Genomic DNA, 27,163 nt, shown 5'->3' on the forward strand with positions numbered 1-27,163 from the left:
CCTGTGGATCATGTTACCCCTTTCCCTCTCAATGCAGTCATCTTACTTAAGTGAGCTGCATTGATCAAACCAGACAAAATTATATTGAATAATTATATCTCTTTCTTGATTATGCTAATTTTCTTGTTCTAGTCACCATCACTAATTCTCTGTTAATGTTCTTTTTTTACTGGGATCTTTTACCTAGAAAGACTCTTGAGCTGTTGTTTAATTTTGTAAATGCAATGATTTTCAATGTTATATGATGAGTGGTGAGCTGACTTTGGCTGAATGTGTCTCCAACAATCTTGAATACATATTCTCATATGCACAAGACTTAGCAAAGAGTTAAAGCCTGGGTAAAATCGAGTTTTTGAATGTCCATATTCTTGTTTGATATTTTCTCTCCCTACCATCCAAATATTACACTTAACGCAAAGGCTTGAGTAATGATTGGTAGTATTAATTTTGTAGTCATTGCTACCCTTCAATAAATTTATTTTCATTAAAAACTTATTAGAGGGTTTTGAAAGTTTTTTTAATATCATGTGAACTATGGAACATTGCTGTCTTTTATATTAAAGTAATTAAAGAAAAAAAAAGAATTTTACTCATGATAATTATCAATTATGTTTGTATATTTGCTATACTTACGTCGTTTTTTTAATTATATAGGCTCAGGATATACACAAACACTTATAAGGCTTATAAAATTAAAAAAGGATGCAAAGAATATAGAACCAAGACACAGATACAGGATATAAAGATAGAGTAAATGTGGCTATTGTGAGATGCCACTAAAATATTCTTCCATAAAATAGAATTAACATACTTTTTTATCAGCAGGTGTGAGAATTTAAGAAGGTAACATATATGAAATTGTTTTATAAATAAAAATTGTAAGGACCTTGTTACAGAAAATTACACTAAAGTTAAGCCTTGAATTTTGAATACATTATAGACTACTTATATAATTATAAATATAACTATACTTAAATATAAACTTATATACTATACAATATATGACAGTAAGTTATTACTGTGTAGATATAATTTTTTCTAAGTTTATTCATTTATTTTACAAGAGCAAGAGAGCTCACACGCAGGGAAGGGGCACTGAGAGAGGAAAAGAGAGAATCCCAAGCAGGCTCTGTGCCGTCAGCATGCAGAGCTTGACACGGGGCTTGATCTAACAAATCTTGAGATCATGACCTAAGCTGAAATCAAGAGTCAGACGCTTAACCAACTCAGCCACTCAGGAGCCCCTGTAGACATCATTTATATATTATAAATCTTGGTATTTTCGATAATCTAAACATTTGCTATAATCTCCTAGAAACTAATTTGTATTGAACTTTGTTCTTTCCATAACTATAATATCACTAAAAGAAACTCACTTCATTTTGTGTTATAAAAAACATTTGGAATAAATATGAAGATATATTTGTTTCATTTCTCTTCTAGTTTTGTGCATTTAGAATGCAATTTTCAAATTAAATGATTATTAAGAAACTTAAAACGGGATTTAAAAATATATAGTATATACCTGAAAATGTTCCTAACCATTTCTAAATCATTAAAAGTCTTCGTAGTTTATTAGTGTTTCGTACTAGAGAACACATATGAGTTTAAAGAAACCTGTCAATACATCGGAATGAAATGTCAAAAACTGAAATGTAAAAATAGTTTTTGTAATTGAATAATTTATTATACCATAGAGAATTTACACTTCATTGTAGTTTTTTTCATTTATATAATCTCTTGATATTTCTAACCATCTTATAAACCTTACAGAGCAAGTTATTTCTGCTCCGTCAAAAGTGAAAGATGTGTCCTCTAAAGTATTTTGCCCAAGGTTATACAGTTACCCTGTAGGTGACCCTAGGCTAGAATCTTGATCATCTAAATCTCTACAAATGGATGCCAGAGGTTTACTTAAGTGCTAACGGAGCTGGTTATAGTTATTAGACTTGCTATAATCTCTTTATAAATGGTATCAAGCAGAAACTTCAAGTATTTTAAGTATAAGCTTTTCCATTTCTATGACAACAGTGTAAACAAGATAGAGTACTATAGAATAAATAAAAGTACATTTATTATAATGCACCACTGGATAGCCATTTGACAATATTCAAATAGTATTAAATAATCATTTAATGCATGTGGTTTTTTTTTTACTTCTGTACAATATAAAGTAAGTGATTTAATATAACAGTATTCATCTAGTCAATAACTACTTACTGAGTGTATGGTATGGATACAGTACATGTGCACAGTATGTGTCAGATACTTTTGTAGGTACTTAGGATCAACAATGAACAAAACATACACATTCATGATATTTGGAAATTAACTTGGTAGTTAGGAATGACTGGTTGTAACTCTGTAAATATAATAAATACAGCATATTGGGTGGTAATAAGTTCTATTCAAAAAAGAAAGCAAAGTAGGCAGGGTCAGTGAAGACTGACAAGAATGCAGTAGAAGGAAGGTTGCTGGGTAACAATTTTATATTAGCATGGTCAGGGTAAACATCAGTAAGAAGGCGATGTTTGAACAATGACTTCAATATGAGAACATAAATCACACAGATTCCCAAAGAAGGGAGTTCCACTCTGAGGAAACTACTGCAAATAAGGACATTTAATTAGTGGTGTGCCTATTGTCTTGGTATATCTGAAGATAAAGGCCACTATGACTGGAGGAGTGAGCAAGAGAGGGAGCAATAGGAGATGAGGTGAGAAGAAGCAAAAGACCAACACATAAGGTCCTTGCAGGGCCTCAACATCTGCACCGAGTGAAATAAGGAGCAGAAGACTTTCAAGGAGAGGAAGTAATCTCTGATATGTATTTCATCAAAATCATAATTCTGAGTGATAATACAAAGCACGGGGGGCAAACCGGGAAGCAGCAAGGCCAGTTAATAAACTAATTCAAAGAAGAGATGATGGGCAGCTTGAACAAAATGGAGATGGTGAGAGAGGTCTGATGTTAAGTATATTTTGAAAGCAAAGCAAATATGATTTCATGACAGAATGAATGTGGTATGACAGAAAAAACGGAGTCAATGACACTAGGCTTTTATCTTGAGAAATATATAGGATAAAATTGTAATCACTGAAATGGGGCAGTCTGTGGTAGGAACGAGCTTAGGATGGGGAGATAACAGAAGACTCTGGTTTCAGGCAGGCACGTTGTGTGTCACATGCCTATCAGCTTTATCAAGAAGGCAATTGATATATGAGGCTGGAGTACAGAAGATGGCCTACAGATATAAATTAGAAAACAGTTGGCATTGCAAATGGCATACAATACCAGGAGACTAAATGAAATGAGCGAAGGAGAGAGTATAGGTAGCACAGAAAGGGGCCAAAGACTAAAGCATGAATCACTTCAACCTTAAGAGTTCTAGGGCAAGAGTAACACTCAGTAAAACATAAGTAAAAAGAAAAAAGAAAACGAAAGCTCCTCCCAGTGAAGTAGGAGAAAGCACAACAAAATGTGTTTTTTCAGGAGCTAAGTGAAGAAACTATAATAAGACAAAGCACACAGTAAATTAATGAATTCAAAGAATCAACCATTAACAAGATAGAGTTCAAGAGTAGTTTCGCTGGGGACCAGGGTGGGGGGGGGTGGAACACTTTTTGGGTGGTTGGAGAGAGTTAATGAAAAGGAAAGTTATTAGAAACTGACAATGTAGAGAATTCTTTTTTTTTTTTCTTTTTCAGTAATCTCTACCCCCAACATGGGGCTTGAGCTCACAACCCTGAGATGAAGAGCCATATGCTCTCCTGACTGAGCCAGACAGGCACCCCAAGAATTCTTTTGAGGAGCCCTGCTGTAAAGAGAAGCAATGCATGCAACAAAAGTTTATGTTTATTCATTGTTCTTTTATTTAAAGATAGAATAAATAACATCATGTTTATATGTTACTGGGGATAAATCCAGTAGAGAAGGAAAAATTTATAACATGAGAGAAAATAACTGTAGGACCAAAATTCTTGAGGAAAAAGAGAAGATAGGATGTGGTGACAAAGTGAAAAGATCAGTTTTAGATAAGATCAACTTAATAGGGTGTATTTTATAATTCTGTATTTAAGTATGCACCCGGAAGTCTTAAATCTGACTTCTACATTAATATAAATTAATAATCGTATATATAGTATTTTGTTTATATTCCTTATAAAGATAGCAACAAGGCCCATCTCAAAATTTAACCTTCAGTTGACTATAATTAAACTGTTTTCAATGCTGAGACATGACACAGGTATTAAAATGACTCGTTTGACAAATACTTACTGAGCATCTGCTTATCCTTTAATTCTTTCCTGAGTAGATGCTGCTCTTCATCAAGGACAAGGCTTAAAATAAGGCTACTTAGAGGTCGTTGGACCTGTGTATAATTGCTTTAAGCTTTTGACTAGATTATGCCAATGAAATAAAAGATTCAATTCATAGCAAGAGTGAGAAGAGTTTGAAAAAAGTTTTTTATTAAAAATTTCAAAAGCATGAACTAAAAATTACTGCTTTTTAAAGGTACTCACTTTGCAGACAATCATGGTATGATTTTCAATGTCTGATTTTTTAATGAGTCAGAATTATTCTTCAAAGTATTTTTGCTTCTTGAAAACAGTTCAATACTTTGTCTTATTTTGTGCATGCTATAAATTGGTCCATTAAATATTCAGGCATCTGTCGATGGCGTAACAGTCAAACTGTTTTTTTTAAAGATTAAAGCAGATATACATAGAAAATAGATATATGTAAAGCTATATCATCAAAGGACTATTGTCATAAAGAATATGTTGTAAATATTGACCAGAGCCAAAATTGTATTATTAAATAAATATATATTGCTTTAAAAGAGATATAAGCAAATGTTTTCCTAGACCTGCTTATCAAATTTTTGTGTAGCTCTACTCCTTATTTAGATTTTTAAATTTCACATTTGGTATAAAAATATACCAGTTATATCTGTCTACACTCATCCAATTAGCTTGAATTTTCATAATTTGTATTTTCTGATGTCTTTATAATTTTAAGCATGTTTTAAGGTAACATTTAAATTGCTTCAATATTCTATATTATTTGCTTATTATAACTTTTATATATATTCATATACATTTATAAATATATATACCAATTTCTGAATATCTCCCATACCACAAGAAAGTTATTTTCACTAATTTGTAGCTTTGGTGTGTCCTTCAGTCATTTAAAACTTGTTACTATTCTTTTTTAACAATATCATATCTTTAACACTTTCTTCTCCTCAAATATTACATTATTATCTAATTTAATATTTGTATTTATTACTTTCCACTCTTAAAAACATTGGCAACTTCTCAAACTTTCTAATTTTTCAGTCTTCTGAAAAATTCTAAATTGCAAAACTTGTAAATGAAAAGTCCCTTTTTATTACAATCTAATTTTACTTCCATACTTTTTTATATTGTTTTTAAAATCTGCCGAGGGCACCTGGGTGGCTCAGTCGGTTAAGCATCCAGCTTCGGCTCAGGTCAGATCTCACGGTCCGTGGGTTCGAGCCCCGCATCGGGCTTGTGCTGACAGCTAGCTCAGAGCCTGGAGCCTGTTTCGGATTCTGTGTCTCCCTCTCTCTCTGACCCTCCCCTGCTCGCACTGTCTCTCTGTCTCTCAAAAATAAATAAAAAGCATTAAATAAATAAATAAATAAATAAATAAATAAATAAATAAAATCTGCCTATCACACAGGAATGTAATTACCATGAAAGAATCAGTTTGTGGCACAGTAACTCTCACTAAGTATCTGTTAAGTGAGTGAATATTTGCACTTACATATAAGGCATCCTACACTAATGAGAATACAAGTTCAGCTGCTGTGAGAAAGAATCAGAATTAACAGTGCCCTGAGATACAATGAGTAGCAGTATGTCAGGGATTCAAGTTCCTTCTAACTTAATGCTCACCCGTTTTATGGCACTACTCAAATTCACCTTGTCCGCAAAGGGATCACAACCTAAGCTGTGTCTGAGCCAGTGAGAAAAGGAAAAAGACACTTAGGGTACTGCTTTCATTTCAAGTTCATGCATCCGTTATTTCTATTAGCACTACGTTAGTCAGGATTAGTCACATGTATTCAACCTGCTCTGATAAAGTCTTATTATTCTAGTCTGTATTCTAAGAGGCCTAGCATCCAACTAAAATTTGTATGATGTTTTTGAAAGGACACAGATGAATCAATGTAATATTTTATACTGTGGATTATAAACCATATATGTTTATTAAAAATATGCAAAAGCAATAACAAAAACAGAAGTTGCAAAAGTTTTGTGCATTTGAAGACAGATGGTCCCTGATACATACAATTTCTGTACTAAGTAACCAGAAACCATAAATTATTATCAGCACTTTTATTAATTTTAAAAATCAATCATAAATATTTAAGAATTGGTAGTGTCAGCCTGAGATAAACAGATACTACATGGTGTAATTTTATTTATACACACGTAAGAAGACCAATATTTCATATATTCCTCCACAGCTTTTCTGACATTTCATATGTGGTTGAAATATACTATTTTTTTCCTACAATTTCGTTTACTATGAGGCAAATCCTCTAGGAAGTTAATAAAACAGTTCTTAGCTGCTGTTGGTTCAGCTTTATTGCAAGGATTAGGCTGTCCTGTTCTTAATTGCAGCATACAGACTGCTTTTGAAAGCTTTTTCACTGGCAATAAAATAAAGTAATCTCTGAAGAATAATGATAGGATTAGGCAGGAATCAGTCACCTTTTGTCTTTTAAGAAAAATGCTTTCTGTTTCTATGGAGACACATTTAATGATTTGATGAAAGGTACAGGAGAAAGAAGGAGAGAAGTTAAGCAGTGCAGGGCTTCCTTTAGAGGGGTTAATATAACACGAAGACTCTGATTCCAGGGGATTCATCATTAGTGCAACTGTGTAAACAGCATTCTTCCAGCCCTTAAACATGAGCAATTCTGCCAAAGCATAAAACTGGTACTGGATAGACCCACTTGTTTTTTTGTCATTTAACGTTATAATTAAGATGTCTGCTCCTAAATTTCGGTATTCAGACTAACTCTGCCAAAGATAAGCTCTAATCTAGTTGGTGAAAAGGTGATTGTTTATATTCACATTAAAATTTTTTAAAAGTTAGAATCTAGTGACAAACGATTGAAATATTTTAATAAATATATGGTTTACATCATTAATTGTTTTTTCTCCCCTACAAGAGTAAATACATTAAAAAATAAGCTTAACTATGCTCTATTCAGTGTTAAAATATAGAGATCATTTCATCATCATCGACATTAATTTTGTCCAATCAACAACATAAGCAGCCCAATTAAAAGTATCACTTATATGTGCCTTCTATGTTTTGGTTTAAGCTTTTGTTACCTTCTTTTTAACCTACATTAGCTCATTTGATCTTTACAATAACTCTATAATACAGGTACTATTATCTTCCTTATATTTTATTCTCCTTGGAAAGGGAAATGTAATGTCACCAATGTCAGAGCTAAATTTTGCAAAAAAGGATACATCTTACATAAAAAGATGGAGCTTTGGCAATAAACAGCATATGGATCATCCATATTACAGTTATTTGTTCTTTTATTTTTTTAAGTAATCGCTACACTCAACATGAGGCTTGAAGTCATGACTTCAAGATCAAGAGTCAGATGCTCCAGTGACTGAGTCATCCAGGCACCCCCAAGTTATTTGGTTTTTTTATGAATAAATCTACCTTGCACAATTGCTAGGGCATAAAACATTAGATATAGTCCTAGAGAAGTTTCAGAAAAAGAGGAAAACAGAAATAAGTTTGATTAAGATCATAAGACATTACAGGCATTGAGATACCATTTAGGACATATCTCAATTCAGTTCTCTATAACTCTTAGAGGCAAATTTTTTCTCAGATGGGAAGTGTACTTGCACCAAGAATGAAAGTCAACGCACTCAAAGGCAAGCAGCTCACTAGTGCTGGAGTCTGATTTAGAGTCAGGCCTGAATCCTCTTCCTATGCTCCCATAAGCCAGGTCTTTAGATACCCAGGTCTTTGGGTCTAGATTTCCTACTATCTACTTCTCTCTTCTATGTGCTAGAGGGACACAATTTCACACCACTAGAAAATGGTTTATGATTTTCTGTAATTCATTACAACGTCAATATTCTGTTTCCAATCATTGAAATATTATCAATTTTCACTATCATATTTCCAGTTGTTGCAATGTTATAAAAAAAAAGCATTTTAAGACATAGTTTGTTTTGTTGGTCAGAAAAAAACTAACTGGCAGTACGTTAGCTGACATTTTACAACTAATGCTTAAAAATATCTATAGACATAAAAACAAACCATTTAGTCTCTTGTAGATTGCTACAAACTTAACTATATTATCAAAGCACCAAATATTATTCTTAGGAAATTAACTATATAGGTTTTCTTAATTTCCTGCTTTAGACATGATGCTAGGTAAGGTTGAAGAATAGGATGACTAATCACTTTCAAATAAAAACTCAGATAAGTCAAAGATATACAGGCTCACATACACCTCTCAGGTGAAATGTGGCTGATTATACTGCAAAGAAAATTGCCAGCACATTTATCATAATTCATAAATATGTTGGAGAGGCAAGTTTTATAACAACTCACTAAAAACTGCGAAACCTCAAATCCCTATCTCATTCATCTTACTGTGTTTATAAAGCTGCTGAAACAGGAAAGTTGAAGGGCAACATAGGGATCAGAGGCAGCTGCTTGTGGTCTTGTGTTCCTAGCTGATATACACAATCATGACTCTCTTCCAAATTATGGAGATTTTGTAGTATATTGACAAGTAGCCTATGTGTACATTATTTTCCCATTGTGCGTATTCACTTCCTGCTTGGTTTGGTTCAAGTAAAAAAAAAAAGTATTAAAATTTGTATATTTTTCATGCATCTATTCACATTTGCTGTATTTGATCACATATGTCCAGTATTAATTAAAAAAAAAAACTTTACTCATTTTGTGAGAGAGAGAGGGAAAAAAAGTGTGAGTGGGGGTGGGGCAGAGGGAGAGGGAAAGAGAATCTCAGGCTCCACTGACAGCATGGAGCCCAGTGTAGATCTCCTTACAAAGCATGAGATCATGACCTGACCTGAAATCAAAGTGGCCACTTACCCCACTGAGCCACCGAGGCACTCCCAATATTATTCTAAAAATATATTTTTTTTATTTTTAAAATTTATTTTAAAGAGGCAGAAAGAGAAAGCGTGAGCAGGGGAGGGTCAGAGTGAGAGAGAATCCAAAGACAGACTCTAGCTGTCAGCACAGAGCCTGATGCAGGGCTCGAACCCATGAAATGCGAGACCATGACCTGAGCTGATGTCGGAGCCTTAACTGACAGAGCCACCCAGGTGTCCCCCCAGTATTATTCTATATAAACCTATCAAATTTGTCTCTTTATTTATTTATTATTTTAAAAGTTTATTTGAGAGAGAGCAAGCAGGGGAGGGTACAGAGAGAGAGGGAGAGAATCCCAGCAGGCTCCACACTCAGCACAGAATCTGCCAAAGAGCCTGAACTCATGAATTGTGAGATCACGACCTGAGCCAAAATCAAAAGTCGAATGCCTAACCAAACTGTCCACCCAGGTACCCCAAATTTGTCTCTTTTATAAGAAACATGCTTTTGGTATGTATATAATAATACCAAACTTTACTTGGTAAAAAGTATGTTTTTACATAAATATATAATTATATATGTATTTATATATATTTTTTTCCCTCACTAGAAACTGTAGTTTTGATATTTACAAATGTATAAAGAAAAAAAGTGTCCACAAAGATACAAACTTTTAAAAAGGAACTAATTGAATCTCTAGAGAACTTCCTTCTCTTGAAAAAATACCAGTAAACACTTCACAGAAATTTGAGTAACTATGAAACAATAAGTAGTGTCTGTATAAATATGGGTGTGTATATGTATGTTGATATGTGTATATGAAAAGAAATATGTATGTGTACATGTATACACACAATATAGTCATCCTAAATAAAAGTGACTAGGTATGAGGTGTATATAGAAATATGCTTGTACATATATACACATATATATATTATTTCAAATACTATGCCTAGTAATACTATGAATGAATATATCTGTTAAAAACCAAAATTCCATCTCTACTATTAATCTCTCTAGTTTCCTCCTGGAAAGAACACTGAGCAAAACCTACTGGCACTTAATTTTCCATTAGTCTCATCAGTCAATCTGAGTTGTCACTAATTAATCTCCTTTGTTGCACTATGATACCTAATGACATTTTGAAATTAAATTTATAAATATAAATGCTTAAAGAAATGTTTCATAAAATCAATACAGCATAGTAATTCCTATTATAAATAAAGGAGATATGATACCAAAAAGCACTTGTCTTTCTTCTTAGAAATTCTTAACAGTAAGGAGGAATACTAAATGTCCAATAAGAGATGAATGGGTAAGGAATATGTAGTATACATATATACAATGGAATATTACTCAGCCAAAAAAGAAAATGAAATTTGCCATCTGCAACAACACGAATAGACTTAGAGGGTGTTATGCTAAGTGAAATATAAGTCAGAGAAAAGACAAAACACCATACGATTTCACTTATATGTGGAATTTAAAACACAAAACAAACAAACCAAACACAACAGAAACAAACTCATAGATACACAAAACAAACTGATGGCTGTCAGAGGGGAGGAGGCTAGGGGGATGGACAAAAATAGGGAAAGGGAATTAAGAGGTACCATACCCAAGACTGGAGAAACAGATAATAGCAGGTCATAGCTGACTAAATCAGATTCACAAGTGGAAACTGCAACAGGAATCCAGGCCAGAGTAGGAAACCCTGAATTATTGCTGGAGGCTCAGTGTAAAGAACCCTAAGGGTTAAAAACTCAAGGGTACCCAGTCACAGGGGAGCCTCCACAAATCTGTGAGACTTACCTAAAGATCATTCAGGTTCTCACTGTAAATATCAAAGACAAATCTCATTGTGTTCCCTGCAGAGAGGGGGGAAGGGAATCATTTTGAAATACTCAAGAACACTGCATTCTTAACAAGGCCTGCCCTCGGGGGAAACTAGTTAACCAGAGCCTAACAGGCTGGAGTATTATTTGAGCCCAACTGAACCAAGGGAGTGGAAATATTCGACTCCAATGAGCTCTCTTCAGAGTAGAAATCAATGAAACTGAAAACAGAAAATCAATTGGTAAAATAAATGCAACCAAAAACTGGCTCTCTGAAAAGATCAATAAAATCAGTAAATTTCTAGCCAGGATAATTAAGATTAAAAAGAGAGAGCATACAAACTAATAATATCAGAAATCAAAGAGGGTAGTTCTCTCTCAAGTGTGTGTCAATCAATGCCCAACCAAAGACAAGGAGGGGAATAGTCTGCTGATCTCAACTGACCTATCTTCTTTCTTGTCAAAAACATCCTTTTACATCTTTCCTTATGCAACTTTCCCAATTACTCTAAAATGTTAACTAAGAATTTAAATGCTGAGTTAGGTTGTGTGCACTAGTGAATTATACCAAATTGCTATCAAAGTCATTATTTTATACTCCCAACAACAATAGTGTATGATAGTTACCACTTGCCTGATTCTTCACTAACCCCTAGTATGTCTCCTATCTCCTCTCCCCTCCAGCCCTACCCCTTCCACCTTTCTTTCTCTCTCTCTCTCAACCTCCCTCCCCCCTGAAGTGTCTTCATCTCTCTTCTCTAGTACTCTTCCCCACAAATTCTAGCCTCTTTGGCCTCCACAAGGTCTAATTTCTATCTCCTCCAATCAAGAAGACTGCTTGCCTCTATTTGGGCTCCCATCTTTCTGCTGAGGACTGGAAACTCTCTGTAGTCAGCTGGTGCAATCATGGGGCTCACCTCATTTGTATACCATCTTCTTGAAAGATTTCCTTACCATATATCTAGTATGGGCCCACTAGGAATGAATTCTCTCCGCTTTAGTATGCCTGGGATCACTGCCCTGTGCTACCCACTGTCCAGTGTCTGAACAGCTTCACTACTACCACCATCACGACCCTCCACACCATTATTTGCCTAGTTTTCTGGTTAAGTTGGGAAGGTAAATCTAGCATATGTTTTTCCATCAAATCTTCAATGTGGAAGTGTCCTAATTTATTTCTTCACTGTTTTTCGTTTTAGATTTCCTGATGCATTTTTGCTTGTGGGAAATTAAACTCTAAAAATCCAGTTTGTTTTGAAAGAGAAAAATAAAACTGTCCTATAAATGCATGCAAGTAACTATTTGGCTTATCTCCTAAAAATTGAATATATTTTGATATGTCAAAGGAAATAGTAAGATAAACTAATAACTTACATAAATTTTCCCTAAACACAGCAGAAAAGAAATACAAAAATAGTTTCCTTCAATAAATTAAAAGAAAAAGCAATATGCTATTTTCTTATAAATATTAAAAATAATCTAGTTAATGCACACCATTCAATGATCTTTTTTGAGCCAATGTGAATCAATGCAACTAATACATATAAAAGATTTACAGTATACAACACAATGCATATTGTCACAGTTAAGAACACAGCTACAAATGTGTGACCCTGGATAACATAAGTATCCTCTCTAAGTCAGAATTAGTTAATAAGAAAAGCTATTTAGAGTAGTCCCTGGAAAGTACCATGTACTCGATTATACCTATTTTCATTATTTATAGTCAATAATGTATAATTATCATTTCTTCATTCTAGAGTAAAATGTAATGATAAATCAGCATGCCTTGCTCTATGAACACATACAAATTATTGTTTCATATATTTACTTACATTTAATGATATAATAATTCCTAATATCTTTACAGAATTCTATACTTTACAAGGTTCTTTCCAAAGTAATCCTTCTAACATATGATCCCCAAAATATGTAAATCCTCCAACGTCCTGGTGAGATATGTGTTATTAACATCAAATTATCAGGGCTCAGAATGCTTATGTGATAAATTTTGATAGATATGAGGTAGAGCAAGAACGAGATCCTGATATTGTAACTTCTTTTCTTTGTAATATAGTTCACCTGTATTTTTTTAGAGCAGTATCAACACTTATAAGATTTTTATATATACGAAGTTTAAGATAATTATAAGATATATACACACATATATATAACCCACTGAAATAATAAAAATATCATCTTGTTATATTACAGCTATAAAATGCTTATAGTTAAAAACAAATATGTCTTTTAAAAAATGAACATTCTTTAGCTAAGAATGTTCTAACATGTGGTGTACTAACACCACATAAAATAAAACATGCAAGTTTTGTAGGCAGAATATATAATAAGCTTATCTTAATTCATGTTTACCAATTATTACTATGACACTTGAAAAAATAAAAATTTCTAACTTACTCAAGAAATATATTGGCTCACTTGTCTTTCTCATTAAATCCATTTATCTAAGAGATTTCTTGCTTCAAAATGAATGTAACATTCTGATATAGTCACTATACTTAATTTTAATATAAGTATTCTTAGAGATAAATATAAGCCAACCCTGTTGCTAATTCATTAAAAAATCATTATGCTTGAATATTTTCTTAAATTTCTCTCCTTTCAAAGCTGTTCATTCACATATACGATTTTAATATAGTTTTTCCAATTAAAACAATACTATACTTGGGGTTAAGGATACTAAATACATTATGCAAAAGGGTCAAGGTAACAAACATTAAGTACAATATAATAGTATTTGTAGAAGGCTAGAATAGAAAAATTATTGAAATAGCATGTTATCTTAATATATTTTTATTCACATATCTGAAGAAATCACTAATACAACATTTTGATTTTTTTTTTGTTAATATACATTGGTTTACTTCTTTTTATGAAAACCCAGTAGGCAAATAATCTCTTGGCTAAATAAAAAATTTAGGATACCATTATTATATCATTAAAGGATTTTATGATAAAAATTTCTTTTCATTACAGAATATTTCAAACTTAAAAAGAGTAACCATCTTCCAACTTTAATAATTATATACAATGATTGCTAATGTCTTTTACCCATACCCTCACCCACGTTCCTGTTACCTTCCCTCAATAATTTTGAAGCAAATTTCAGGCATTCTGTCATTCAGTCTATAAATATTTTAGTGTATATCACTAAAAGATAAGGACTCCTTTTTGAAAAATATAAGCATAATGCCATTTACCTCCCTCAGAAATTTCCCATTATTCACACAATATACTTCAGTGTTCATTTTTCCTTAGTCAGCTCTTTCTCTAAGTGAGAATGCAAATAGCATTCCAGTTGGTTAATAAGTTTTAAATTGTTTTAACTGGTTGGTTCCCCCTTCATCCATCTCATTCTGATTTCCTAGAAACCATCTCCAAAAATGAGTAATGAGGTTTTAAAAATGATTATTATAAAGTCATAGATTTAAACATCTACATCTCAAGATGGCTGACTTCAACAGCAGACAAATCTGAAACAATGATCTACTCATATACCCTATACAATCAAAACTGTCTAAGTCAAATAAAAATTTTAATTCATGGGGAAGAGTTAGTTTGAAAGACAAAAACATTTTTTAAGTTAGACTCCTTCTTTATATTAACCATGGCCACATGGAGAAATGGCTTCCCACCAGGGCCACTTAATGCACCGACAAACATCTTATCTTATCAGAATGCTGCTACAGTTGCATCAAAAGGATTCAGAAGCCAATGCAGAAGCCGACCTGCAGAAGCTTCCTTTTGGCCAAAATAGGAACGATCTGACCACGGAGAGGGATGAGGATAACTACAATGGATTGAAACAACATTTTGATATTTTAAAGGAATGATTTGTAAGTAATTAAGTGTGTTAAAATTTTCACATGACAACATGGTTAATTTTAACTACCAAAACTAATATAAGGATGTATTTTAAACTTTGTTTCTATTTCTGTCATTAAAGAATACATTATCAAAGTGAGATGTTGTAGTTGTAGTGGAAAGGAAATTCAGTGACGATGTATTGTATACAGAAATTTCTCTATATGCTGCCTTTGATTTTAATAAAATATAAATTAATATATTTACAAGGAAATTACTTTGAAATATGATAGGAAATCTTAACGCACTTAACTTGCAATTTTTTTTGTTAGTGACAGGCACTTCTGATTCACTATTATCTATAAATACTAAATTTTGCTTCCATTATATTATTTTTCTTATCAATTACACTGTACATAAAATATACATATCCTTTGTGCTCAGTATGATGATTTCAGAAAAATGTATCCAACCCTCTAACCCACACTTCTTTCAAAACTGGCTATTTCCCATCTGCAGAAACTTCCCTCATGCCACTTTCTGATCTCTGTCCCTACCCTTCCCTACCAGAGACAAATAATGGTCTAATTGCAATCACCATAAACAACTTGACCTTTTTTAAGAAAGTCTTATAAATGCAATCATACAGGGGCGCCTGGGTGGCTCAGTCGGTTAAGCCTCCGACTTCGGCTCAGGTCAGATCTCACGTTCGTGGGTTCAAGCCCCGCGTCAGGCTCTGTGCTGATGGCTAGCTCAGAGCCTGGAGCCTGCTTCCGGTTCTGTGTCTCCTTCTCTCTCTGACCCTTCCCCTCTCATGCTCTGTCTCTCCTGTATCAAACATTAATAAAACATTAAAAAAAATAAATGCAATCATACAGTATGTATTCTTTAATGTCTGTTTTTGTATTTCACTCAAAATAATGTTTTTGCCAATCATCCATGTTGTTATGTATATCAGGATTTTTATTGCTTAGTGCTCAACTGTATCAATATACCACAATTTGTTTATCCAGTATATTGATGGTCATGTTTATTATAACTTAAACTTCTATGAAAATTGTTCACAAGTCCTTTTATATATGTATGTTTTCATTTTTCTTGCTAAGGAGGGGAATTGCTGGGTCACAAGATAAATATATGTCAAATTTATAAGAAACTGACAAACTTTTTAAAAAGGGGTTGCAACATTTACATTCCCAACAGCAATGTTTGAGACGTCCTCTTGCTCCCTATTTTTGCCAATATTTTTAAAAGACTACTTTTTAATGTAGCCATTCTGGTAGACATGTAGGGGTATTTCAAAATGGCTTATATTTTCATTTCACTGATGACTAATAATACTGAGCATTATTTCATGTACTTACTGGATATTTATATATCTTTCTTTGTGACCTATGTGTTCATTTTTTTGTATATTGTATAGGTTTTCAAGGTTTATTTTTTCCCTCACAGGATAGTTAGTTATTCACTAATTCTCAGTGAATTTCTCCCATTGAATTTTTCTGGTGCCTTATGAGTTGGATATATACGGATCATTCTATTTCTTGATTCTCTATTCTGCTCCATTATTATATTAGTCCATCCTCACATCAATAATACTCTGCTTGAATTACTGTAATTTTTAGCAAATCTTAAAATCAAATTGTATCATTCCTCTAGCTTTGTTCTTCTGTCTCAAGATGGCTGTAGGTATTCTAGAACCTCTGCAATTTCACATAAGTACCCTGTCCATCTCTATAGTAGATCTTGATATTCTTTTGATTGAAGTTGTAGTGCACATATTGATCAATTTGTGGAGAAAGGACAAGTTAACAATACTGAATTTTCCACTTCAGGAACATAATATATCTCCCATTTTTTTAGGTCTTCCACAATTTCAGCATTGTTTTTTACTTTCAGTGTGGGAATTTTACCTTATGTTACATCTGTCCTTTTATCTTACTATAAATATTTAAAATTTTCAGTTACCTACGGTTTATATATGTAAATACAACTTATATCACTGAATTTATATACTGAGACCTTGATTGTTTCAGTTATTACTTTTAGTAGTTTTATATTTATAGATTCTATAGACTTTCAATAAATAATCCTGTTATATGAGAATGAGGGTAATAAGACTCTACTTTCTCCCTTCTATACTTTATGCCTTTTATTTTTTTGTTGTTTTATGTACTAAAACATCTGTAAAGTGTAACAGATGTGGTAGGAGTATACATCCTTTAACTGCTTCAGATAATGATTCTAGAAAGGGAATAAGCATTTGCAATATCCTTTCTCCCTTTGAATATAGTTTATTCCTTGCTTTCAACTTTTTCTCTCCTAGCCAGCCCCTAAGGTCCACAGCCAACCTATCTGTACTATCTTTTAAATTGTTTAAAACTACAGTGCATCTAATTATCTCATGTATAACCAGACTGACTCTTCAAAGTAATGGTAATTAATTCATCTATTTATTCATCTACCTAGAAATAAAGCTTACTTCAGCTTATTGACATTTTTAAATGCAATTCAAAAATTGTGTAAAGGATGGTACCAGAATGATGTGTACATCTGACCTTGAGTAAGGAACACCCTATGTATTGGATGGTTTGTAATAAAATTTGAAAATGCTAATGATGGTTCCAGGGTTATTATCCTTATTTTAGTTATTCTTTGCAGAGACCTGCTTCTGGGGGGAAAGAGATGACACTGGCTGCCAACAAAAAACAGTAAGTAAAATTATGAAGTATCCATGGAAAAAACTGTTGAAAAAAATTAATTTGTTTTGGGCACCTTGATCCATGAGTTCTGTTATGTATTTTTTAACTCAGAGCATTTCAAAGGCCCAGTTTACTGCTGGGGGATATGAAAGAAAAATCCCCTATACTTTTTATAGTAAGAAATGATGGAAAAAAGTTAGCTATTTTAAAGAAAAGATGTACATGAAATTCTAATAGGCATTATTATGCTTACACCCTTAAATTTGGTAGGCAAAACATGTCATGTTACTTTACATCCTCTAAACAAATTAATTCTAAGACTCCATTCTACCTCTATTCTATTAGGACTCCTTAACCACTTATGGCCGTGCCTGAAAGTCCTTGGAGTCTGCGCAACAATGGCCAGAGCATCCATCCAGTGTTGGCTCACCTCATTACCTTTTGCCTCTGAAATGGTGTCATCACTTCATTTTTGAAGCCCACGGGTCCAGTTGTTTCTGCATCCAATTTGGGCACAGAGATCTTTGCTGAAGCTGAGAACCCTGGGGCCACGTGTTGAGCATCTCTGAATACATCAGTTAATAATCTTCTTCTTCAACTTAATAGGAAAGCAAAACTGTGTGATGATTATAAAGTCTTAATTATGAACACAACATACTTTTATCCAAATTCTTTCATCAGGAGGATGCAATTTATAAAACTCTATGTGTAACTGAATACTACCTTTTTGATGGATGTACAATAATATATTTAAATATTAAAAGAGCCTGACAGATAGCATATATCTATGAAAAAGTAACAGAAACTTTTCTATTGTAAATACTCGCATTTAGTAGGTCATATTCTAGTTTTGATTGTTACCTTTGCTTGCAGAGGCTTTTTATTTTGATGAGTCCCAATAGTTTATTTTTGCTTTTGTTTCCCTTGCCTCAAAAGACATATCTAGAAAAGTGTTGCTACAGCCAACGTCAGAGAAATTATTGCTTGTTGTCTCTTTGAAAAATTTTATGGGTCCAGGTGTCATATTTCAGGTCTGTCATCCAAGATGAGTCTATTTTTGTGCATTGTGAAAAAAACTGGTCCAGTTTTATTATTTTGCATGTAGCTGTCCAGTTTTCCCAACACCATTTGTTGGAGAGACTATCTCATTCCCATGGTATATTCATTCTTCCTTTGTTGAAGATCAATTGATAATTGGGTTTACTTCTGGGTTTCCCATTCCATTCCATTGACCTATGTGTCTATTTTCATACCAGTACCATACTGTTTTAATTACTACTACTCTGTAACATTACTTGATATCTGGAATTGTGATGCCTCCAGTTGTGTTGTGTTATGTTGTGGGGCTTTTTTTTTTTTTTTGCTTTTTGTTGTTATTGTTATTACTGTTGTTTAAAGACTGATTTGGCTATTTGAGGTCTTTGTGGTTCCATACAAATTTTAAGATTGTTCTAGTTCTGTGAGAATTCTGTTGATATTTTGATAGAGACTGCATTAAATTTGTAGATTGCTTTTGGCAGCATAGACATTTTAACACTATTTTTGTTCTTCCAAACCATATGCATGGAATGTCTTTCCAATTCTTTATGTCATCTTGAATTTCTTTCATCAGCATTTTCTTGTTTTCAGAGTGAAGATCTTCCAATTTTTGGTTAAGTTTATTCCTAGATATTTTATTGTTTGTGATGCAACTGCAAATGGAATTGTTTTCTTAATTTCACTGTCTACTGCTTCATTATTGTGTATAGGAATGCAACAGATTTCTGTACATTGATTTTGTATCTTATGAATTCACTGAATTCATGTATCAACTCTAGTAGTTTTTTGGTAGAGCCTTTCTATTTATAATATCATATCATCTGCAAATAGTTTTACTTCTTCCTTAACAATTTGAAAAATTTTTTTTATTTTAAATGCTTTTTATTTATTTTTGAGAGACAGTGTGAGCAGGGGAGGGTCAGAGAGAGGGAGATACAGAATCGGAAACAGGCTCCAGGCTCTGAGTTAGCAGTCAGCACAGAGCCCAACACGGGGCTTGAACCCACGAACCGTGAGATCTGACCTGAGCCGAAGCCAGACGCTTAACCGACTGAGCCACCCAGGCGCCCCAACAATTTGGAATCCTTTTATTTCTTTTTCTTCTCTGATTACTATTGCTAGTACTTCCAGTACTATGTTGAATGAAAGTGGTGAGTGTGACATCCATATCTTGTTCCTGACCGTAGGAGAAAAGCTCTCAGTTTTTCACCACTAAGTATGATATTGGCTGTGAGTTTTTCATATAAGGCTTTTATTATGTTGAGATATGTTCCCAGACCACCTACCTTGCAAAGGGTTTTGGTAATGAATGGATGTTGTACTTTGTCAAACACTTTTTCAGCATCCATTGAAATGATCATGTATTTTTTATCCTTTCTCTTATTGATATGAAGTATCATGCTGATTGTTTTTTGAATACTGAACCACCGTTGCATCTCTGGAATAAATCCCACTTGATTGTGGTATAGGATTTCATTTAATATATCATTGGATTCAGGTTGCTAATATTTTGTTGAATACTTTTGCATGTATATTCATGAGAGATTATGATCTATAGTTCTTTTATTGTGGTATCTTTATCCAGTAATTGCACTACCAGGTATTTACCCAAAAAATACAAAACCACTAATGCAAAGGGATACACTCACTCCTATGTTCATTGCAGCATTATTTACAATAGCCAAATTATGGAAGCAGTCTAAGTGTCCACCAATAGATGAATGGATAAAGAAAATGTCACACACACACACTAGAATGTTATTAAACCATAAATAAGAATGAAATCTTGTCATTTGCGACAACATGGACAGAGCAAAAGAGTATAATGCCAAGCAAACCAGAGAAAGACAAATACCATATGATCTCACTCATATGTGGAATTTGAGAAACAAAACAAAAGAGCAAAGGAAAAAAGGGAGAAAGAGAGACAAATAAAGAGACTCTTAATTATAGAGAACAAACATGATTACCAGAGGGGAGGTGGTTGGAGGGATGAGTGAAATAGTTGACCATGATTAAAAAAGTTTACTTATCATGATGAAAACAAAAAGGTAATAAATAATCATATAATAATGCAGGTAAAATGAGCTATGAATAATATAAATGACTACCAACAACCTTTGTAACTGACAATTCTTCCTTGAAAAATATATAGAAGATATCAAAAAAAAAATAGAAAGGACTTAATTCAAAAGCTGATGTGGGTGATATTTCAGCCTGTATGATGAACAAATTGCCATTAAACAGTCACGTTTTCTGCATGAGCATTTCACTTCCACTCTTGTTCTTCTGTTGTGGGGCCCTGCCCTCGGAACCTTGGCTATCATCTTTAATACTCCTGACATGATCCGTGTATGTGGCTTACCTGGCTTACAATTCCCTCCATCATCCATCCACACACCTTTAGCTTTCCTTCCAAAAATATTTTACAATATGTCAGTAAGACATATTATTTGGGAATGATAAATTGTGAGAGTTAACTCAAGTGTAAAATACTCTAGGAGTCATGGTGGATAGAACAAAACAGCTCTGTCCCAAGGCTTTCCTATTTATTTATCTTTTTTTTTATTTTTTTAGTGTTTATTTACTTTTGAAAGAAAGAGAGAGACAGGCAGAGGCGTGAGCAGCAGAGGCACAGAGAGAGGGAGACACAGAATCTGAAGCAGGCTCCAGGCTCTGAGCTGTCAGCACAGAGCCCAATGCGGGGCTTGAACTCACAGACCGTGAGATCATGACTTGAGCTGAAGCCAGACACTTAACCAACTGAGCCACCCCTGGTGCCCTACAGCTTTCCTATTTAAAAGGTGCCAAAGTCAAAATAATTTTTAGAAGGCTGTAAGTATTTTGGTGTCCCTTCCATTTTATTTAATAGTCTACCCACACCTTTCCAGTTATGATATCATCAGAGCTGGATGACATCAGAGCGTAAGATCAAAAACCTTGGGCTCACGTCCTTTGTTATCAAAGGCAACTTAATTTCCCTTTCCTCACCTACTCCTCATCCAGCACCATGATCACACATACATAACGCGATGTGTTTGAGTATATGTAACTAGCACAGTTTGCCTGAAAGGATAGTTTGCTTCAGGAAAGATATGTCAGCATCCTGCATTTTAGACCATAATACACCACAACAGTGGTGAAGTAAGATTATGTGCACATATGATTCAGGTTAAAATGTATGCAGGATAGAGATATACAGGAATACTTGAAATAAATGTTTTCATGGGCAAGGCAGTAAGAGTCCAAATAATTTTGTCTGCTTTATTAGAGTGAATGTAGATTTGTCAACACAGAAGTTAATGAAAAAAATATGGAATCAATTGGCAATGATAGAAAATTTGAAGTTTACATAAAATACACATTTCTAGTTTTTCTTAATAAATTAGATATAAGAGGTGCCTCGGTGTCTCAGTCAGTTAAGTATGACCAACCTCAGCTCAAGTCACAATCTCACAGTTCATGAGTTCAAACCTTGTGTTGGGCTCTGTGCTGACAACTCAGAGCCTGGAGCCTGCCTCGGATTCTTTGTCTCCTCCTCTCTCTTTGCCCCTCCCCTGCGTATGCTCTGTCTCTATTTCTTTCAGAAAATAAACATTAAAAATTTTAATTAAAAAATTAAAACATAAGTTAGATATAACAACAGGAGCCCACAATGCTGCTTTGGAGTGAACACTCCGTTAAATGGAAAATGTTTTTTCTAGTTCTAAACAAAAATTATCAGCCTCTTTCAGTCATACAAAAAGTGACTATATTTCCATATGGGCCAAGAATAGTCCCATCTTGTCATAATATCTCAATCTCAAATATCAATATTTTCATGCTCAGTAGTGTTCCAGTTTAAATAAATGTGCATGGACATGCTACTTATTTACCTTCCTGGTTCCTAAAAATGTATTATTCAGCTACCATAAATATGTAAGAGGAGAGACGGTTCAATAACTCCCTAACTGGTCATTACTGTCATTACTTCCCATCCTCTGGTAAAAGACTGTTGGCCACAAAGACTATTGTTGAAACACTGGAGTCCAACTCACAAACTTTTCATACTTGAGCTGGCAATAAAAGTCCTTTTCTTCTTTGACAAGGGACTCAGGATGTCAATTTAAAGTTGTCTGTGGCCACATCTCCAATGAAGAAGCCAACAGATAGAGGAGAACAAAGATGAGGGACCAGGTAAGTCTTAATAGTGAACAAAAGCTTTTCTCCATTCCTACCGTCATCTATGACTTTCCTAATTTAGGGGGTAATATGTTTAATTTTTATTGAGCTAAACAGAGTTCAGTTTCTGCTGAGATGCAAACAAAAATCATCATTTACTTCTATTCTGGTAGCTTATTTATTGTTATCAAAAATATACAAATATAATAGAAATAAAGATGATATCTATTTCAGTGAAATAAATCAGTAAATTTTTATTTGGGCTCCCCTATCTTTAATCTCAAGAAACATGCATCTATTTATTTATCTGGCATGTTCTTTCATATCCTCCTAGAGAAAAAGGAAGAGTATGTGTGTGTGTGTGTGTGTGTGTGTGTGTGTGTGTGTATATATATATAAAGGAATGTTAGAAGAAATCACAGAAATCATCTTTTCCAGCTTTTTAACTTTACAGAAGTCTCCTATGGCCTGAATTCTTGTGTCCCCCCTCACCCACCCCCAAAAGCATGTGTTGAAATCCTAACTCCCAAAGGTAATGGCATTGGTTAAGTGGTACCTTTGGAAGGTGACTAGTTCTTGAGGATAGAACTCTTATGAAATATGATTAGTGCTCTTATAAAAGAGATCCCACAAAGCTCCCTAGTCCCTTCTACTATATGAGGATACCACAAGAAGTCTATGACCCAGAAAAGGCCACCACCCCACCACAATGGCACTCGGATTTTGGGCTGCCAGCTTCCAGAACTGTGAGCAATAAACTTCTGTTTATAAGCCACCCAAGTCTGTGGTATTTTGTTACCCTAGCCTGAATGAACCAAGGCAAAGTCCAGAAAAATCTGATGACAAAACTGTGCGTATTCCTTTATAATACAGTACTGAAAAAAATATTTCTTGTGTATTAAATTTCCTTTAATCTCATTTACCCTTCTATATTTATTTTGTCCTAACCATTCTTTGAGGGGGATACTGATGGCTATTGACAATTGAAATGGAGTCATTTACTCATTCTTTAAGTTAGACGCTCTCCTTCTCCTTACAACCAACCTTACACTAATGATAGGTAACTTTTACTGAACATTGATGTAATGTAACATTCACTGTTATTGTCACTTTCCATTTAATCCCTGTGACAGGTTTATAATATCGGTACTGATATAATCAATATTTTATAGATTTGGTCATTTTTCCAAGGTAATTCACAAAATTCTGGTAACCTTTTTAAAAAATATATTGTCTACTTGTTATTTTATATGTTTATGTATAGTACTGTATTTTTATACCTTATATATTTTTGTAAGCCCCTGAAAATACTCTTTATAACCAAGCAGATTTAAATAAGTAAAGCATAGATTCCATGTTATCCAAGATCGGATTGTTTAGTAAAGGAAAGAACCAGGACATGGACTCAGATGGCCTAATCCCAAATTTACAGCTTTTCTTAGAGAAGCTTAATATAACTCAGTACTGTCTTAAAATTCTTCAAGACTGAATAAACTTAGTGCTGGGGTGTCATTCTAGACATATTACTGACAAAAGGAATGTTTATTAGTTTAGTGACTGGTGAAAATTACTCTATGAGATGGTAAATTATACTAATGTTCTACCTCTCAGATCAATGAGACTCAGATGCAGCATGTTGAAATCTCTAAACCTCAGAGTAGTCAGTACACCCAGTCAAACATTCTTCAGGTTAATGATAAAAGCACTCTAGTTAAAAAAAAAATGTTTTACTTTTATCCCTTATTATTAAAATGCAGGAGGAGGAGTGCCTGGGTGGCTCAGTCAGTTAAGTGATCAACTCTTTATTTCGGCTCAGGTCATGATCTCACGGTTTGTGAGTTCAAGCCCTGTGTTGGGCTCTTCACTGAGTGCATGGAATTTGTTTGCGATTCTTTCTTTCCCTCTTTCTCTGCTCCTCCCTGGCAAGCGCTCTCTCTGTCTCTCTCTCTTTCTCTCTCTCCCCTTCTCTCTCTCAAAAAAAGAAGGATTGTATAGAAGAAAATGATAAATCAGATCATTAGAAGCATATTAATTCTAGACCAGACTAAAAAATGGAACCATTTCTCTGTGAAAAGGAAACAAAAATAATATCTAAAGCATAGCTATTCCATACTTAAAGCTTTAATTAGTTCTCCATTTTCTAAACTGACTTTGGGAAAAAATATTCAGATTATAATTTAATGCAAATTATTCTAAAACTTTTGATAAAAATAAAATATGTATAACTAAATATAGTTTTCTATTAGTTCTGTCTATCGAGGACATTTTCATGAAGCATATAAGAATGGAGTAGACTTTTAGGAGAAAAAGAATCGACCACCAGGTCTTTTCTTTTGTTTTTTTAATTTTTTTTTAACATTTATTTAATATTGAGAGACAGAGAGATACAGAGCATGAGCAGGGGAGGAGCAGAGAGAGGGGGAGACACAGAATCTGAAGCAGGCTCCAGGCTCCGAGCTGTCAGGTCAGAGTCCAATGTGGGGCTTGAACCCACAAACTGCTAGATCATGACCTGAGCCCAAGACAGACGCTTAATTGACTGAGCCACCCAGATGCCCCAGACCAGCAGGTCTTTTCAATCAGGTTTCACAGTCATATTATTTAGCTTATGAAAAATAGGGTTAAATGGCCAAGCCATTTGCAAAGACTCTTGTACCTTATTTCTCTGACAGGTGCAAACATACTGTATTTATGTGCTGTAACTCTGATCTATGCTATTTGGAAGGTTGTGTTTCTGAAAAACATAATCTGAGGAAAAGGTCTGTGAACAGAATGTTTATCAGGGACTAACACACATAAAGTGGAAAGCAAGGAAGCAATATTGCCCAGAGAAAGCAGCAGAGATGTAATGCACCTCCAAAGTCTCCTTCAATCCCACTGGGAAGATCTGAGGCTCAGATGGCCTGTCAAAGTTTTTTGGGGGTCAGCATCAGTCATTGGACCTCAGCCACCCAACCCTCACCTGGGTTAAGGCATTGCTCTACACTACTTATTATATATAGTCCTCAAACTTTGATTTGCTTTTTCTAGTTTTATGGTATTTATTTCCATTTCCAATGGAAAATGTTAGCACTATGGTAGCTTTTTTTCTTAATTTTAATAGGAATTTTCCTAATGTTTCAACATTAAGTAGGATATCTGTAGCAGATTTCTAGTAGGCATATTTTGAAGTTAAGACATTCCTCTTCTCAGTGTGTTAGTAATTTGCTCTAAGTGTATGTTAAGTGTTAGCAAAAGCTTTTTGAACCTTTATTTTGTTGGTTATATGCTTCTCTATTTTCATCTATTAATGTATGTAATATCTAATGATGAGGCTCTGTAGCTAAAGGAATTAAATGGCATGATCTTTCAATTCGCTGTACATCTATACTCTTTCCATGGCCTCATTAAAGAAAAATTTATTTCCCCACCTCCTCACTGACTTAGGCCTGTGACTAGGATTTTTGTTTGTTTTTGTTTGGTTGCTTGTTTTGTTTTATTACAAGTTTTAAAGAATATCAAGTGGGTGGAAGTTAGTCTATACCTTTTGGGAGCCTAAACGACGAGATTTGTTATTTTCACTTGCCCTTATGAGCTCTGCTTCCTCTGCGAGGTGAACATGCTCTGGCTAACCTGATAGCGCAAGGAGGATGAGAAGGAGACAGACATACAGGAAGAATTACTAGATCACATATGACTTTTGTTTCTATTTTCAAAAGTAAAATCAGCCTACCTTTCTCTTGCTCTGTCTGTTTTTGATATCAAGGAATACTAACCTTTTAAAAGGCAATATATCACACAAAATTTTGTATGGTCTATGACAGTTTAAACAGTGTTGCCAATCATTTTGTTTTATGAACCAACACTTCATAATTTTTATGTTATCTTTATCTTTTTTCTTTTTTTTTTTTTTTACCTTCCCTCTAGTCTTTTGAGTTTGCCTTTCAATTCTGGTTATTATTTTCAATTTTCTTAAGCTTAAGAATTTATATTATTCTCTGAAAATTGGCAATATATGTATTTTGTTATTTACTCCACTAGAATTCCATTTTAAATAGCTTATTATTTCTATATTTTTCCTCTAACTGAAGACGTATGTGGAAATATATATTTTTCATTTCCAATGGAAAATAAACCATGTTTATTTAGTTCATACTCTTTTTGTGGTCTTTTTCCAGAATAAATGTGACATATTTTTAATTTATTAAGATTTGTTTTGATGACTTCTATATGTTATATACTACAAATATTTCAAATATATTCAAAAATAGTATGGACATTATGCACTGTTTCCTGGATTCATAATTCCATATGTCACATGTGTTTGTGTATGTATACACCCTCATAAATACATTACAGAAGGTTTTAAATTATGATGTTGATATTATCTGATATTTATTGATTACTCTTTCTATCATTAGAATTACATGCAGGGGTGGATATTATAAATATTTATATTTTCAATATATAGAA

The 27,163-nt window shown here is 33.7% G+C and overlaps 1 long non-coding RNA gene across 3 annotated transcripts in view; it reads right to left on the bottom strand.

Moving 5' to 3' along the window:
* LOC115286439 overlaps positions 1-27,163 on the bottom strand; it is a 444,475-nt gene that overhangs the window by 416,064 nt on the left and 1,248 nt on the right. The window lies entirely within an intron of this gene.

The sequence above is a fragment of the Suricata suricatta genome, chromosome 3, assembly GCF_006229205.1.
Source record: "Suricata suricatta isolate VVHF042 chromosome 3, meerkat_22Aug2017_6uvM2_HiC, whole genome shotgun sequence".
Taxonomy (NCBI): Eukaryota; Metazoa; Chordata; class Mammalia; order Carnivora; family Herpestidae; genus Suricata; species Suricata suricatta.